The sequence below is a fragment of the Populus trichocarpa genome, chromosome 17 (assembly GCF_000002775.5).
Source record: "Populus trichocarpa isolate Nisqually-1 chromosome 17, P.trichocarpa_v4.1, whole genome shotgun sequence".
In the NCBI taxonomy this organism is placed as follows: Eukaryota; Viridiplantae; Streptophyta; class Magnoliopsida; order Malpighiales; family Salicaceae; genus Populus; species Populus trichocarpa.
In genome coordinates, this window is record NC_037301.2 from 13865726 (window position 1) to 13883405 (window position 17680).

Sequence of the window (17680 nt, forward strand, 5' to 3'; positions counted from 1 at the left end):
ATTTGAACCATATTTGATTTTGAACCACATAAATGACAGCATATAACTTTGAAATCTTAGCTATATAACACAGCCATAATTAATGGCTATCTTTACCTTTTGTTAAATTGACTGTGTTTTAATGGGATCATCCCTATCCTTTTTTAAAAAAAAAAAAAAAAGAATATTAGTAACTTATAAGGTTGACGTGTTTGATCTGTTTTTATAAAAAACAAATGAGATTTATTGTTTGTATACATCAATTCTCAAACAATTGTTGAGCAGTATAAACAACATTTTAATTATGCATTTATAATGTAAAAAAATAAAGGGGTGAAAGATTAGATCAGGATTTGATACAAGACCTCTGTCATAACACAAACACATAAATCATTTCTATTTGCAAATTATAAATACTAAAATTATCCAATAAATTTAAAAAATTATTCAGTTCAATTAATTTTGGATATTATAAATAAATAATTCAGCTAATTTCCTCTTCCCTACTTTCACCCTCAAAATATTCGTTTGTCAAAAGGGTATGAATTATTGGAACAAAGCTTCTCAATTCTCTCCCACCTCAAAATATTATAGTTTGACATCTCTCTCTTCTCACTTTTTTCTTTAATGAATGAACTATTTGTTGCCCCACATCCTACCCTACTGGGGTTGAAACTAGTTCATTGAAGCTATTGTATCACAGCAAAGAATGGGACATGCACAATTAGCGATAGCTAGTACAGTTAATACACCAATTAACCCAAACTAATCCATATCTTAAACAATTTCCATGCCTGTGTAAGGATAATCTCACCAATATGAGCACTAGGAGAGATTATTCTTAGAGGTTAGTTTGAGCAACTTTGCACATCAGAATCTTAATTTTAAAGAGGTGTGTATGATGAGAATTACTCTTGAATGCCTAGACGTCTATATAAAAATTATTCATCTACCAAATACATTATTAAAAAGGATTAAATCTTGATAGGAAAAAGTTTACCGGAAAATAGTTTGGCTTTCAAAAAATTAAAATATATATATATATATATATATATATATATATATATATATATGCCAACTAGGTTGAGCTAAGTTTGTGATTGCCAAATTCAAACCATCGATCTCGTGGTCCTTACTTTAATTAATCATATATATGAATATGTGATATGTCCCTATACTTATACAGGAATTTATCAAACATTTGTTGCCATGAAGGTGATGGCACTAGTTAATTATAAAGACGACTGTGTTTAATGCAATGTGAATGTTATTTTATATATATCATTTTATTTTTAAAAAAAAATTAAAACAATATTGTTCTGAATTTTTATTTTTTAAAAAATTAAACTAGGTATTAATTATTGAATTAGTAGCCAGTTTTAATTTTTTTTAACTCGGGTCAAAATGAGTTTAATTATAACAGCGAAATTAACCCTTTATAATCTATAATTAAATGCACCAACCACCAACATTTTATGGATGGGAGCCCGTCTTGTTTTTGAAGTCACTGTATTTTATTCTAGTAGAGTAGATCAGTTAGGTAAATGGGAGCTGATCTGTATCCCAGCATACAATTAGAATAAAAGAATCACCGAATGGATTTCACTGCTGCAATTCAATGCAAACTTCCAAATAATTAATATATTTTTTCTAAAACTTAATTAATTGTATAATAATTAATTAATCAATAGCTGTTCTCAGGCCTCCTCGAAAGAAATGAACATTTAGTAGGATTAGCGATGCAAATTATCCTTGCATCCATGTAATTTGAAACACTTACACGTACCCAGGTAATGCTGATATCAATCTATGGAACCCGGATTAAGGGAATAAATGTTGCTAGAGTACTTCTTCCTGATATTGAATCTCTTATTTTTCCTTTTTTTTTTATTTATGAAATGCCAAAATTAAAAGAAATAAAAGGAGAAGGAAGAATAATAGGAGGATATCATCCTCTGAATGGAAGATGCCATTGTTATTAAAATGAACTATCAACACAAATTGTGATCATAAATGAGATTTCTTTTTAAATAACTCTAAAATACAGTAAGAGATATGCTAACTTGCAATCACTTGAAGGTATTTGACTTTGATCATGTTCAGATCTCTTTTTACCTGGATTTTCGAGATTTGTGCATTTTACCATAAAGGATGACGGAGAAGCGGAGAAGAAAGGAAGGGAAAATACAAAATAATATGGGGAGTGGGAACACGTACGTGCATTACTGCAATATATATATGGGATGGCACGTGAAAACAAACACTAAGGTCACGGGTTATACAGACATTTCTGCCCTGTTTTCTCTGATTTCTCTGATATATCCTTTCATATTCTGTCTAAAATGAGAGAGTTCAAATCTTCAAATTCCTCAGATGGTCCATTGGGAATTACTAGCAAGACAATCAGCTGATACCAAACAAAAAGATAAAGCTATATATATATTAAATAAAAAAAACAACAAGAAGAAGAATTGTTCATTATTTTTTAAATATATATATCCCCTTGGTATCCTAATAATCTATGTAGTTTCTGGCTTATCAAAAAAAAAAAAAAAACACCCAGCAACAGGCATAGAAAAAGGTATCCCAACCAAGCTATTGTACCCAAAGAACAATAATTGGATAGTGTATGTACCTAGAAAATCCAGTCCAAGTCTGAAGGGTTATTGGTTAAGAATTATAAAGGTATTAAAAGGTATGCATGGTTATAATTTATTATTTATATATACAAATTAATATTGTTTAATAAATCTTGTTTTATTATTAATTAGGTTGGACGTCCAGGACAGAAATTGACAAATTAACTAATGAAGGGATTGACGAAGGATGCTAACACGTTGGCCTGGTAATTACTCTAATTAAATAATGATCAATTCCTGCGTATATATGGTGCTTAAAATGCCCTTTTGAAAATTAGGAGGATGGAATTGCAATAATCAATGCTATAGGCACTTAGTTGGAAACTTAAACTATTTTAAACTACTGGGTACGTACTAGATTGCGATTTACTCTTTGATGTTAGAATCCCTCTTACATGAGAATCACTCGATCACCTTTAACTTATGAACCATTGGAAAAGACACATTGAAATCATAAAAAAAAATCAAGGTCTAATTAATTAAAAAGAGTTTGAATAAAGGGACTGATATGTAAATAATGTTTACAAGATTGAATTTGATATAAATGAATGAGATCAAATTAATTCCTCTAATCTTTCATCAATACATTTTTATAGCACTCATGTAACTTTTTATATATCCCTTTTGTCCAATATAACCATATTAAATTAATTTGTAGTCAAAATGTACATGAAGATGTAGAGGCTTCCACCTAGATGTGGACTTAAATATCTCTCATATGACAAACATACACAGTTGTAAGAACAACCATCCAAAACTTTGAGACATGGGTACTAGCTAGATGAAGAATTTGAATACTATGATGGTAGATGTTTATATATACACTGAAAAAGGAGACAATAGCTTGTTAACTTTTAATGTCCCGTTCAAATAAGGTGGGTCCATGTTTTACTAAAAATGAAAGTAAGGTAGGGTTACACACTTCTATGATATAAGGGTATGTTTGGCCTCGCTTTATCACACGGGAAAAGACAGATTGAAAATATTCCTCCATGTAAGGGAGAGCGGGAAAGACAGTGAGAGAGGGAGACATGAATAAACTTTAGGTAAAGGTGCCATCTTTGCTTTTTACATGCATATTGGGGTCACACTTTGATGAAAATGAAGGCACTGCGAGCAAGTAAGCTTCAGCAAAAGGAAAAGGAAACATATTCAGAGAGACACGGACCTTCCCTGAAAGCTCTCATGGTCATGGGGTTTGGGGAATCATGAAAGTTGATTTGATTATTGATGATCATATCATCTCTTTCCAACAATTTCCACAGTTGTTTTCCCTTACAGGACACAAGTGGGACCAAACCAAAAGCTTAAATATTCAGGTATATTTTAGAGCTTTTACAGCTGGTCTCATCGTATAATGTTGGGTTAGACTCTCTTCTCCATATCTATCACTGTTGTTCAGTGCAATTCCATTCATTGTTGCGTGGTTGGTTTCCTTTTGGTATTGCTATTATTGGCACATATCTATTCAATGTTTGCTTCAAAGTTATTAAATCTGAAGGTTTCAAAACTCAGTTTATGGGTTAGACATATTAATTAAAATATTTTTTTTAAATCATTTAAGTTTTAACTATATTAATTTGTAAAATTAATTATATTATATCAAGTTAATTCTCATCTAATTTTTTAAAACTTGTCCTCGTATAAGTTTCAGATTTGACCATCAAGTTAAATTAAGTTTAAAACACTGTTTGCTATCATTTATTGATTTTATTTATGATAAATAGTAAAAAAAAAAAAAGTGGAAGGGGGGATTGATAATATTTTTTTTCGTGAATATATCACAATGATATGAAGTGAAAATATTCTCATTGAATATGATCTAATTCTAGTATTTATCATACTAGCTAGTACTTTGACGATATCTTAATTATTAGAAAAAGAATTGGTATGTGCACGAGGAGTAGATTTAGAGAGAGGAGTCAAAGGAGGATATTTGGGCAGAATCAACGGAGACTTTCATTCTCCAATATATTCTTTGCATTATTTCTTAGAAGGATTAGAATGATCATATTTATTGGATTTGCCCACACATGTGGGTATTTTCTAATGAATGTCTATAGGGGGATGAAAATATTTATTTGATTAATTGTTTTTTTCAGCTTGTTGTCGGTTGTGTATGGTTATGTGCTTATTGTAAGAAAAAAGTAATTTTTTTAATTAAAAATTCAACTTTCAACTACATCTGTAAAATATAAAAAATAGACAATGTTTATAAATAATTTCTAAAATAAAGCCTATAAATATTAGAATTTAGTAGTTTAAACCCGTATTGACCTAGGTTCATTTAGAAAATTGATTCATGTTAACTTTTATAAAAACAAACAGGTAAAAATTGACCCGATCAAATCTAAACAAATTGATAAATTAACTTGTAAGTAATTTGATCGACTCGGTTATAATCTAGTTAAAACCTGATTTGATTTTTTTTTAATATAATATAATTTTAATTTTTTTTAAAAAAATCTTAAAACAAGAACATTTTAAATTATCTCAATAAATTTGCCCAATCCAAGAATCCAAGACTCGGGTCTATGGCAGGTCATCTGCTGCGTCATGGCCTGAATAACTTTGCTTAGAACAATCAAATGCTCTTCAAAATGGCTTCTGATAGATGGAGGTTATCATTTTTTTCTAGAAAAAATTCAGAGTAATTTTCTTACAAACCAATTATAAGAATCCTAACAATCAATCACATTTATTGTTGATAAATATACATGACTCCAAATTCCAACCCCCTTTGTAGTTACACATCCCTTCGTACCAAGCACCATGCACCTCGATTTATTGTCTAGCGATTAGCCACAAATGCAGCTAACGGCATTAATTGTCACATGCCAAATAGATAAGTGGTAATAACATATATTTTTGGGATTATCCCAACATAGAATTTGATGATCATATCTTTGATCTCACATGGTCTCCGGGAATCTAGCCTCTCAATCTTAGCTTCAAACTCTTACATATACAAGCAAAAACCAAAAACAACAAAGAAAACAACCACACGAGACAGGACCAAGTCCTTGCCCTATCATTATTCAACTCCCTTTTCCCCTCACATTCCTTTCTTGCAGCTAAAACCTCTTCCCCTAGGGCAAAAAAAAAAAAAAAAAAAAAAAAAAAATCATATGGCAAGGATATTTTCCATTGTATCTTTCGTTTGACTCTCAACACTAGCATTACTTCAATTATTTCCTTAAAGTTCAAGAACCCACAATGGGAACAAACGTGGCAAGCAGGCATTAGGCACTCTCTGTTTGTTTTCTTTTCTCTTGCAAACTCACTGTCATGCCCAGCGATGAAGTGCCCTTTTGCTTGCTTTGATTCTATCTTTCGTACCCCTTTTGCCATTTCCTATGCTTTCTATGAGCCCTTTTCTTTAACACTGTTTGTAACACTCGTGGTTCCCAGCTCCCCATGTGCTCCATAGTAAAACGTCTCCTTTCTTTGTTTTGTGCAATTAAAATTTAATTTCTTCTACTTTTGATGTCTAACATGAGTGGATTAATATGATAAATTCATCCATTTTACAATTACTATTTTGAAGCGAGCAATTATATATCATGATATACTTGGGGCTAATTTAGAAAAGTAGTAGCTTTTAGCTGTGGCCTTTACAAAGTTATAAATTATAGCTTCTGAAAATAACATATGAAGATGACAGTAATATTAACTTTAACAGTATTATCAAACCCTTAAAAACCATAACCACAGCTGAAAATTAAAGTCACAGTTAAAATAATGATTCCCAAATGAGCACTTATTCTATCATAATCCACTTTATTACTTAGACTCGATTGAGTAGATCAAGCCTCTCTATATAGTAGTAATAAATTCATTAATCTATGAAATTAATTGGTTTGATTTATATAATTCAGTAGATCAAGTATATATATTCAATAATTTTTCCTCTTAAGCGCAAGCTTATGTACTCAAAAACAAATATTTTAATCTTTTTTTATAATTGATTTTACATGCAGATTTAATCTGTTGAGATGGATTAAGAGAAATTTTGAAGTGTTTGATTTATGCTTTCAACGTCTAAGCGATAGGTCAATTGCACGCGAGGTTCGGGATTGTTCATTGATGCAATTGTAGGCTCCTTCACTCTTTTGTACCAAAAAGGAAGGACTGTTTCATTTAAGTAGTGCAACAATAAAAGATGAAGTTCATTGCAGCTTTTATCAGTCACTGCTTTTTAGTTTCCATATTTGCATTCATTTTTGCTATCTTGAAATAGGACCACATCCACGCTTGATAGTACCAAACAATTTAAATCATGCACCCAAACATTCTGTTTTCTTTTTCAAAAGATAAATGTTCAATATTTTGTTACTAGTTTTTTAATAGTATGGGTGTTTCTTATTATAGTTATAAGATTTAACATAGCATTTTGACTCGATTCAAGATACAGATCGTGAGTTAAACAAGTGAACTCATGAATTAATAAATTAGCTTGAATTTTAATTTATTTAAAAAAAAACTGAGAAAGATATCATTTAAAGATTAAAAATAATAAAGATTTAAAATAATATTATTTTAGTAAAATAAAAGAATGGTTCATTATGAAACCTTGCTTGAGCAAGTTGGGTTGTTAATAAGTTAATATATTATATCAGATTAAGTTTTATAATTATGATTAACTCGAGGAAAATCTCTTAAAACTACGACAAATTGTTTAGTTTTACCTTATCAAAATCAAAATTGTTTAAATTGAACTTCCTACTTTGCTTAATCTTATCTGCATATACGTGCATCACCTCTGCAGCTCTGATCTGCGGTCGAATGGCGCCCTCAAAGTGTCAAAGCATATTTTACATAATATTTTGTGGTTATATCCTTATTTGAGCTAGTCTAGTTAGAAAAGTATATGCTCGGGCACTCTTAATTACATTCTTTCTCCATTTCGTTTTAAATTAATTAATACCAGTTAATTCTTATGATTTTGCATATGTTTAAGGGGGTATCATATTGATATGTATCAATATTATTTGGAGAGTTATTTTCATAGAGACATTCAAGATTTATTCATTTACTTTCTCAAACTGATCAATAATATACAATTCCACTCAACAAAACCAAGAGAAATAGGGAAAATGTGTGACCTTCTAACATTTTACGTAATGGGAAACATGGGCATGAAATTTTGAAGTCATCAGGACCATTTTACATTTTTGTTTTTTTTTTATTATAAATGTTCGTCAACTAATTTCACAATATTCTAAAATTAATAACCATACAAGTTTCTAAATATCTTAAAAAGATTTAAACCAATAATTATTAAAATACAACCTCAGAATATCTAACCAATTAAGCTATCTCTCTCTAAATTATTCTACAATTTCTTCTGCATCATAGAAACGTTCAAGGCTCGGTCCATGGGAAATGCTGCAAGAGTTTCTCCCTTGTGGCCTGCAATGATGAATTAGCATTATGGGGATATTGCAAGATAGCTCAAGTAAAAAATATCTTCGAAGTTATGGTCTAAAAAATGCAATTGAATTGGATTCCATGTCATCGCACAAGGCTGGCTTTAAATTATATGATTGGATTTGACATTTGTCTATCATGGAGCAAGAATGACCTGACATACATGATACATCAATGTCTGTGTACGTTATGGAGAATGGCATGTTGTCAAGAATTTTGGATCATCAACAGCTCTCTCTCTATAGTTGACCCTAAACAAGCTTTTGATAAAAGTACTACACCGTCCGTTTCTTTAGCCTGCAGATGCAGTAATATCACATGAATTTACTTCCGAGAAATCAACCCAGCAATATGGTCCCTTTCAAGGCTTGAAGTCCCTCCCCAAAACATTAATTCCACTCTTCAATGTGACATAAATCAGAGTCAAAACTACCTCCATTGCTTCTTCAACATTATAGATGTAATTGGAACGATCTAAACTCTGTTTTTGTATATTATTTCATACTGTTATATACATAGAGAGAGAAGGATGACAACAGATAAATTACTTTTATACTAAAAAAACTTGGGAATTATTATGTAGCTTTACCGCTTATATTTTTTTTTTAATTCAGCTCCTTTTTTTATCCCTGACTTTTTCTTTTATTTCAATTCAATTCTTTTTTTTTCTCAATCTCATCCTTATGTTTTTTTTTTAAACAATTATTTGGGTTGCCTTTAGATCGACCAAGTCGACTAGAACACATTAGAGTAACTTCTACACGATTTGATTTTCAACTCGTGCTAAATAAGGAGTTGGGTCTATAGATTTTTTTTCCTATTAATTTCATCCTTAGATTTTTTTTATTGATCAGCTAAGGCAACTCCAACGCTATTTAATTTTAAACTCGGGTTAGTCAAAAAGTTGGGTTGGAAGGTTTTTTAATTATGTTAATTTTATTTTTTTTTTTCTCAATCTTATTTTTGGGCTCTTTTTTTTTTTGTCAGCCAAGATATTTTTAGACTGACCAAGTCAATTGAGTCATGTCAATAAAATTTTCACACAATTTAAATTTAAATCTGAGTTAGATAAAAAATCAAATTAAAAGATTTAAAGAATATTTGATTTATTACATAAAGTTTAATAAAAATATCAAATAATTCTTACATTGAAAACACCAAAAAAGCTAGGTAATTTGCTAGCTAGTATATCCTTTCAAGTTCTATCTCATGGGTGTAAAGATCGAACTTGTCTTTGTCAAGTAGCTCTTTATGATTTCATCACTTTTCTTTGCTAGCTAGTACTGCTAAAGTTTTACGTGGTGAAACTAATCAAAAGGAGCATGCACATTCAAATTGCACGATGCTTCAACATCAAATGCCATGTTGCTTTGCGCGCATCGATCCACGGCGTGCTATTTGAGGATCTTCATAAATATAGCTTTTTCCAAACATTCAAGATGAAATTGGACTAAACCTTGCTCCCATAAAGATCATATAGTGAATGTCTTGAATGTGAAATCTCTCTCTCTCCCCACATGAAAACCAAACCAAAGCATGTTCTCCTAGAGACAAAAAAGTGGCTAAAAGATAAAAGTCACGAATAGAACCATTCATCCCTATTAACAATGAAAGCAGCATAAATGGTGGTTGAGATGTGTCACTCTCAAATCTAGAAATGAGAAGGGAAATTAATACCTTTCTTTTAAGCCTAGATGTATGAATATATATCTTTAGAGATGCATGCAACTTCAAATGGAAACAACTTTCTTAGAGTCAGCATATTAATTCATGAATTCAAATTTGTAGGTCATTAATATTCAAAATCATTAAGCTAAATTATTAAGAAAAAAAACATCATTGAATTCTCTTGTCTGAAAGTTGAATGTCTACTTTTAATCGGATCGAAGTGGTAGATTTCATCATAATGTGCAAACTAATCCAAAAATATATCCCATTAAATATATTTATATTTATCTCATTGTCTTGACTAGATTTGATCTTCGTTTTTCAACACAGGGTTGTTGGAAAAGTCCAATTAATTCCTCCCCAAATTCATATAAAGATTTTCTAGAAGAAATAAATTGACTGGAATTGCAGTACACACCGACATCTTAAAATTCCAGCCCACATTACTGTGGAAAATAATATTGATCAAGCCCATGTAAGTATAGTCGGCAAGGATGGTTGAAAATTAGCCACTAAAATTTATTTTTGATTGGGTAGGATGGAAAATTATTGATCAACCCGTGTATAATTAAGTATAGTCGGCAAGGATGGTTGAAAATTAGCCACTCAAATTTCTTTTTGACCGGGGTTATGGAAAATTATTATACTGACGAGGAGGATTAAAATTAATTTCGATATTCTCTCTCCTTTGGTACATATATATATATAAACGGAATCCATATAAAAACTTTTTGAGAGTCAGCACACATGAATATCTATAAACGTTACAAGGTAGAGTGCAACTATTTAACATGTGAGTGAGAAAAAATAATTGTGAGAGAGGACTATTTTAAAAACGCATTAATTACGTTGTGTTGGTGTAGCTAACTTACTTGTATATTCTCCCGCACTTTACCGCGGGCTGAACTAATTTCTCGTCAGTCTATGACTATATTTGGGAACGCGGCTGCGGCTGCGTTTCTAAAAATTTTGAATTTTTTTTTTTACTAAAATTTAATATGGTTTGTATATTTTGGATCGTTTTAATGTGCTGATATCAAAAATAATTTTTAAAAAATAAAAAAACATCATTGACATGCATTTTAGCACGAAAAGTTATTTGAAAAGTTATATCCTAACAAGTTTTCTTGCTTTGCCTAGATAGTTCATTGTCCAATTTGTAACAGTGTCAAATATGCAGACTTTGACAAGTTATCTAAATTATAAAAAAATATTTAGAGCACATAGAATTTTATAATTGTGTTATTAAATCTAATTAAGTGAATTAATTTTTGAAATCTCTCAACTTAATTATTTATCTAACTCAAGTCTTTAATTAAACCATGTGAGAGTTAATTCGACTTATATCAATCAATTTTATAGGTTCAAATACAATATTGACTAAACAAGTACGAACTTTCATAAATAAACTATCGTTAATTATTGTGAATGTTTCTTCACAATAATTATGATAATAATTATAATGGAGAAAATACCAATTCAATTTGAATGGATTCAAAAGGTTGTTACTGTACGGATCGTGATTAACAATTTTACCGTTCTCATCCATTAAATAATATTTTAGTACTTTTAAAGTCTGTTTTAATTTTAAATTGTCATGTTTCAAATATTTAATTATAAAAACATGACTTAACTCTTAAAAACTTCAAGATAACAATTGTTTTAAATTATTAAGACAATGATATTTTTGGATCGATCGACCTCGACCCTCCATGACTCGGGTCATAGACTATGTTGGGTTTAATAATTTTTTTTATTTTTTATTTAATTATATGATAAAAATAGATACTCATAAAATTGAATAATAACCTAAAAATACACATTTATTTGAGACAATTATCCCTATAGAAAGTAAACAAAAATTCATAATGCAGTCTATTTCCCAATCAATCCAATATTACAGAATGAAATCGAAAAAGAATAAATTAAAACAATTAAAAGACCAAAAACAAAAAAAAAACATATCCTATCGGTGGATAAAATCGTTAAACCTGTGAATCGAGTAAGCCGAGCTAGTACGCTAAACCTGTGAAACAGGTTATGGACTCCACAAGGATTGTAATTTGTTTTTTTTTTCAAAATTATTTTTTATTTAATTATATGATAACGAAAATAAACGATTGAAAAATCAAACACCAACTCAATACAAGAATTTTTTTAAAATCATGATAAAAGTGAAACAAAACTAATTATAAAATTAAATTTTAAATTAACTCAATATCCAAAAATAAAATAAAAAAACTTGTCAACCCAAATCAATTTACATCGAAATCACTTTGTGTATAGGCTCTCTCCATAGTACATGTCTCTTTTCATTAATGACATCGTCAACTTATACATGCATCCACTCTCGATGCCGTTAAGTTCCTTCATACATTAATTTTCCAGTAAAAAGATAAGAAATATTATGTGTGTCCTGAATGTTAGATGGCCAAAAGCTTGCCATTTAAGTACTTTGCTCATATTTTTTCGTATCCTCTAGATTTAATTTCTACTGATAAATGAGGACCACAATCCATGGCTTCTACCAGTACTGGTGTTAAATATTATTGTAGTTTTCTTGATGATTATTCAAAGTTTGTCTGGTTATTTCTAATAAAATTAAAATTCAAAGTTGAATAAATTTCTCTTCAGTTTCAATTTTTCTGTGTTGCAAATCACTTCGAAAAAAAAATAAAATCTTTTTCCAGTCTGGCTGAAGTGGAGAATACGAACGAACAGGTTTCCTCTAAAAAACATGCATATATATTCATTGGCTATAGTATTTTTCTCTCATGTGCGGTAACTATTAACATTCTTCTAAATATTTCATTAAACTCAAAACACGAGAAGCATTTTCTCTTTAAAATGAAAAACAAGCTCTCTATCCTAATTAAAGATGTTTGGAATTGTAATAGCAATTACGATTCAAAATGCTTTTCGTTTAGAAATACGTCAAAATCATAATTGTTTTTTATTTTTAAAAATTATTTTTGAGATTAGCACATCAAAATTATCTGAAAACATAAAAAAATAATTTCTAATAATTTTTTTTTAAAACATTTGAGGGAACACGGTTCAACCGCATTCCCAAACGGAGCCTAAATTAACTTGAATTACTCGAGTTGTCACTCTTTTCTTCCAATTTTCTATTTTTCTTCTTAGATTTGCTTGCTCAAATCTCACAAAACCAGGTTGTTTAATTCTTCTTTTAGTTAAACACAGCCGTAAACATAAAGATAATAATGGTTAATTTCCATCACTTTCAATACAGTCCATAAAGCCAGCAAGCTTATGTATAATCCTATTAAATCACCCTGGCAAGCCGTAAAGCGAATACTTCACTATCTTAAACATTCAGTTTTATTAGGCTTGTTAATCTCTAAAGTTGTAGACTTCAACCTTCATGCATTCTCATACTTGGATTGGGCAGCAGAAATTAAGGGATGATATATGATCTGTGGGTGTTTTTTGTATATATTAGAGCTAACTTGGTCTCCTGAAGTTGTGAACAGCAACCAACAGTGGCTCATAGCAGCACTGAGGCTAAATACAAGACGCTGACAAACACAGTAGCCAAGCTAATATGGATCAGGTTAATTCTAACTAAACTTGGATTTTCTATTCGACAACCACCTGTTCTTTGTTGCGACAAAACTGGCGCCACTTTTCTTTTTTTTTTAATAGTAATCAAGTATATTATAAATAGGCTACCCCATTAAAAAAATGAGAGCTGCAAAAAAGAAAGATTACAGGGGGAATTAAATTATAAAGAGAGCGAGGAATTTACAACCCCGACTAGTTAGTCCAGTTCATGATACATTCAGGATTTCTATAAAGATCGGAACCTGTGTAACTGAAATTTTTAACAGAGGACTTCAACCAAAAGGCCAACCGATTAAAGGTAAAAAATCACATCCCAGTCTGGAGTTTTGGAGTCGAAGATCATATTGTTGCGCGCTATCCAAATTGACCAGTATAATCCTTTACAGAGAAGGGTAATTGCTTGACGTTGAAAATTTCCTTTTAACAGGCCGTATCATTCCTGAAGATTTTGATTTGGGTCTTTTAACTGACGCTACTTTTCTCACATCTAATCTTGTGTTTCATGCAAGAAAAAAACATATAAAGATAGAATTTCATCTTATTTAAGATTAAGTCTACTGTTCACTTTATCTCATAATCAATTAGCAGATGTACTAACAAAACCATTACCACTAAAGAAGTTTTGAGATGTTCAATCCAATCTGAGTGTTCATGATTTCAATTGATCACTTTGATTTTCTTTGGGGGGGTGTTAACTTTGGTACATGTTTTGTTTCGCTAATACAATCACTAAATTTGTTCGTACCATTAAACATATTTCGGTGAGGACTAATTTTAATCTCTAGAGGTTATGGGAGCCATAGACCAATAGGTAATTCTATCAGTGTTTATGACATGTCATTTTATGAATAATTCAGTTTAAATTTGATTGTAATTTCATCGATAAAACCGTTCATAAAAACTTACACGTCATCACATAATTTTTTTTTTAATATATATTTCATCTAGGATTCCGTCAGTAAATACTGACGAAGTGTTTATATCAATATATACTAATGAATTTAATGATAAAAAAAATTTATTGGTAAATATAACCACAAATTATACCTATGTAAAAAAATCTTTGATAATTTGTTTGTATTTATTGAATTTCGGTTCATTGAACCCTTCAAAAAAGAAAAAAAGCTGTTCTCGGTGAAAGACTTCTTGTATCCCATCATTTATAAATGGAATTTGTTAAAATTCCACTATTCAATATCTTTTCTTCTTCCATATTATAGAGTAGGAACGGATTATTAATTAAAATCTTGATAGAATATTGCAAATCTAAAGCACCAGAATGTTGGCATGTGTATGCCTAATCAGCACCAATAATTGTAAGTGTCGGTTGATGTCACGTTTTCATGAATTGAAGCTCATTAAAAATTACAATTCTTACTTTAATTCCTTTCTCTTTTGAAAGAGAATGTTATTGCATTAGCTAATTTGAAGCAATCAGAAATTCATCCTTCCATTCCAACAAGCGAGATGTCTTGCCAATCGATGGTGACATATTATGTATATGATCCTTGTGGTTTTGGCACGCTAAACGCCTAATGACTTTTGATTGAAAAATTATACTAGCTCAATATTGGGCATCAGCCCAATGATTTTGTCAACAATATTGCAAATACACACACACACACATGATCCAATCTAGGCGAACTATTACGTAATTAAAGTTTTTATTTTGAAAAAAACAATGTTCTTCTCTAAATTTGTCGGTACATAACGATAAAAATATTTTTACAGTATTTACAGAGAGAATTGCAATGGAAAAAAAAACAAAAAAAAAAAACAATATGATAACTTGTAAGTTTTACAAACGCAGTTACCAGCAAAAGTAATCCAATGGTAAAATTCATCCATAAATATACCAATAAAAAACTTTAATTGGTATATATATCAACAACATTACAGAGGGTATTACAGTGAAATTCAAGAAAACAAATCGTACGGTGATGTGATATTTTTATTGACAGAATAGCCAACAATATTACTATCAAAATAATTTCGTTGATCAATCTACTGGGGATATTTATAGAACTATAAGAAATTGTTAAATAAATTAAATTTCAATTGTTAAATATGTGGACAGATTAAATATTACAGCAATATCCAGCTTGATGGGAGATATGATCTTATTGATATATTCATTATATAGCATTACTTGTTTTGTCAATATTATTCTGCAATTATTATTCATTATTCTATACAATAAAAAAATTATATACAACATAAAATAAATATAAAAACTATATTAAATAAACACTACATGTGCACTCTTTTGTTAAGGGTTTGTTCGGATTTTCAAATTTCTATATATAGCTAGTTGCACCTTTTTTTTGGTTAAAATATCTCCATCAATGGCTAAAACCTTCAAAAATACAAAAAAGATTTAAGAAACTGAAAATCATACGAAGCAGAAATCCTCCTTTACTTTTAATTAAAGGATTCAAATGAACAGATTCAAAGAGTATATATAGTAGCTTGAACAGAAAAGCCAAACAAGGTCTAACCAATGGGGATCATTTAATTTTAATTGGTGTCTCTTACCTTTCTCTTTTGAAAAAATAAATAAGAGGAGCTGCAAAAGTGGGACCTAAGTTATAAAATGCCTGTCCATTGATGGTGAATGAACATCATTTTGTATGGCATAGAGCTGTACCGAAAATCAAATATTAAGTGTAATGTCACACACAGGCTATTCCATATTCTCCACCATACATTCTTGTCAAGACTGACTACCCATTAATGAGATACATGTGGGATATATATATATATATATATATATATATATATATATATATATATATATATATATATATATATATATCTTTCTGCTCAGATAATGATATATCCCTATGTTAATTTATATTTTATATATGTGGGATTTCTTAACAAGTATTGTAGTGTTGTCAGAATTCAAGTCTTAACAGTATCCTAAGGTCCCTCGGGGTCCATTTCCAACCATTTCCATGAAGACATGGGGGTTAATATCAACTTCCATAACAATGGTAGAGTGTGTTTAAGGGTTTGTGTGAAGAAATGGCCCGTTTCCTCCCTTTGATTTCCTCTGTTAGTCTTTTTTATTCCATTTGTGTTTGTAGGGAATGGAAAAGGAGAGAAAGAGTTTGATGTCACATTAGTCCTTGTACTTGCGTTTTCATGTCATTTCGGTCCATTGCTCTTATTTGTCCATTTAGAATAGAAGAACCTGCACATGTATCATCAACTCAACAAAAGACTTGTTCCTTTGCTTTAAACTTTCTCATAAGATTTTGATGGTTCTCAAGAAGGGTTAAATTGATTCACATGCAAAGGCCAATAATAGCTAGAAAGGAAGGAAGGTTACTCGTATTATTCGAACGATTTAGCATGGAAGAATTCTTGGGTGTGATCAAAATGTAGCTGGGATTGGGAATGAGCCAGAGTACTCAATTTTTGGTGTGATTTTCCTGTCATCATTTTCACATCATTGGAATGGTAATTGGATAATTAATCTCACTAGAGTTCCAATCCATTTTGGGCTAGCCTCCATTTAATAAAAACAATATACAAACAATTAATCTCACTAGAGTTCCAATCCATTTTGGGCTAGCCTCCATTTAATAAAAACAATTTTCGTGTTTTGGAGTAATAATAATATAATTTAGCTAGCAAATCTTACAAATAATTCTCTATTGAACTTGTTCAACATTCTTTACAAGGTAAGGTTTTTTTTTTCTTTTATTTTTTAGTTTTTTATTATTAGAAAATAATATAAATTATATATTTGAATTTTACTTAAAAGTTTAAGTTTTTGAATTGAGTTAATTTTTTGACAAAGTAATCAAAGTTTTGTTGAACTGATGATCACAAGTTCAAACCTCACCATCCTCATTTTATTTGATAAAATTAATAGCATAAAGTAGTGTGCGTCTATATAAGTTTAAGATTTAAGGGTTTTCATTTGAGAGGTGTGTTTAAAAATAATATAAATTATATCTTAGAGTTCAAATGACTTTAACTTGAGAGAGTATGTTAAAGAATAATATAAATCATATCTGAGAATCCAATGAGCTTTCACATGAAAAGTGTATTGCAAAATAATATAAATTATATCTTGAAACCTTATTTAACTACTTATACCTTTATGATGAGATGTTTCTTTGACGTATCAACCACTAATTAACATTTTTCTAAACTTAACAATAAAAGAAGATTTGAGTTTGAATTCACATTTAATTATTTTTGGGAAAATAGTCTGGTAATAAAAATTGCTTTATAATAAGCGATGTGTGTGACCATATATACCTATCAATTTGGTTGTTAAAAAAAGCTAATTCCTTATTTGCTCCTAGTATTTGTGGAATATTTTTTCCACAATATTTTTTTTGGTTAATTTCCTGCATAATTAA